Source organism: Wyeomyia smithii, chromosome 3 (genome assembly GCF_029784165.1).
Source record: "Wyeomyia smithii strain HCP4-BCI-WySm-NY-G18 chromosome 3, ASM2978416v1, whole genome shotgun sequence".
Taxonomy (NCBI): Eukaryota; Metazoa; Arthropoda; class Insecta; order Diptera; family Culicidae; genus Wyeomyia; species Wyeomyia smithii.
In genome coordinates, this window is record NC_073696.1 from 236,662,371 (window position 1) to 236,664,385 (window position 2,015).

The window sequence follows — 2,015 nt, forward strand, 5'->3', positions numbered from 1 at the left end:
AAATAGCTCTATGAGCCGGGCCCGATAGAGACACACAAAAAAACCCTTCTTGATAGAAAGCTTTCGCCGTCCAGCCGTCTGTTGGACGAGTTCTTTTAACCGCACTGTAGGAGTAAAGTAGGGAAGCACACAGAAGCGAGGAAATAAAATGTGATAATTGACTGTACACGCCACTAACCCGTTAGACTTAAGTAAATCCCGCTTCATACAATAAATGTAAATCGTTGTAAATACTATATACTATGCTCGATTTTATGCTTCCCAAACAGGTAAATCTTGTCTAGGAGAATTCTCACATTCGCGTACGTGTAGTTTTTTGTCGTTGTTCGATCTTATTTTACTCCGGGTGGCTCTCGGGAAACAGCCCCACTATTGCCGCTGAATCGAACAGAAAGATTTGGCTTTGGTGTTCCGCCTGTGATGATAACGCTTATTTTTCGGACACTCGTGTTTTCCGTGTTTCGATAAGACGGTTGTTTTTGGCTAAGCGGAGTAGTGGTTTCATCGTACGCGCGGCGGAGTAATTCTTCATTCAACAATTGCTACCGTTTCTTTATGTCGTTTCGGGACAATTCTTCCACAACCTGCCCTGAGGTTTAGGTTTCGTGCTGGGCAAAATTTAACACGACGAGTAGCCCTCTCTGGAGGTGGCGCTTAAGCTACTCATTTATACGTCCTGGAAGGTATTTGGTAGACGGAAACACATCGCGGCCTGTGGGCCAGCTACATATTGGCGCCCAACGTTAAAAAAGAGGCTGAAATTTTATTCGCAGATAATTTGAATTATCTTGCGGGTAAAACAGATTTTTACTAATTTGGCGCAACCTTTTGGGAAATTGCACCTTTTTATTATTAAAGATAACATTATTGAAATAAATGGTTTTTCGGATTGGTTTAAGCAATTAAAAACATTGGAATACTTGATGTTAATAAATTTTATTCTTCATATTTATATTTGTATATGCGTCGTAATCTTGGTTTCATTATTAATAATATCATATAGTTTTTACATTTTAAAAATTCTTCTAGTTTCTAAGTCTTTGTACATACTTGAATTAATTATTTCATAAATTTATTGAGCGCGACTTTTGGTATAAATAGTGCATTTTGTAGAGTTTTAACGGCAGTGATAACTCTAAGTGAGGTTGTTCTTGGTGAATTGTTTTAAACTTATTTTTCGAGATGGCTTTGAAGTTTCCATACGCAAACCATTTGACGAACGAGGAAGTGGACTATGAGCTGGTCCTGCGAAACCAGCTGGAAGAACGGCAAAAAGATATGCCAATCAAATTGCGATTACTGCGCAGGTTGTTCCAGGAGGATAAGAAGACCGGGCGAAAATATCGTGCGCCTTATCAGTTTGAAACGGAAGTTGATCTTATCTCGAATCGGATTGATCAAATTGAATGTTTGCTGCATGACGGCGCCCACGCAAATTTGTTGTCTCGTTTAAGGCACTACTATCTGCGAGTGCAGAGAAACGTAGCAGCAAATGAAGGTGGCGAAAAGACTCGTCAGCGATTGCTGAACAGAATCGAAGAGTTACTGTTGAAAACAGCCAGCAAACTACCTACTTCAGAGACTGAAGACGAGAGTACAGCGGCTGATCTACTTGGGAAAGAAGAAGACGATGCATTGGCGGGTACAGAGAAAGCCGGCGGAGCGCTGGGAAATGTCTCGTTAGGAGCAATCCCAAAGAGAACTCAAACCTCACAGCCAGGAACAACGGAGCGGGGAGCGGCTTCGCAACCATCGTACGAAGAAATGCGAAGTCGTGTATGGGAACTGGAATGCCAGGTTGATCGGTTGCAACGTTTGGTTTTGGTTAGCTCACGTGCACCTCAAAACGCTGGGACGGCTGGGTTGCCCACTTCACGAAACCAGCACCAGGAAGTTAGTAGCGAATCCGAGAACGAGGACAGACTGAGCGGCAGAAGAGGTTGGCAAAGGCCGAGAATAAGACAGAGTATACGTCCGGGGGAGGATAGGTACGATTCAAGGGGGTCCAGTTATAG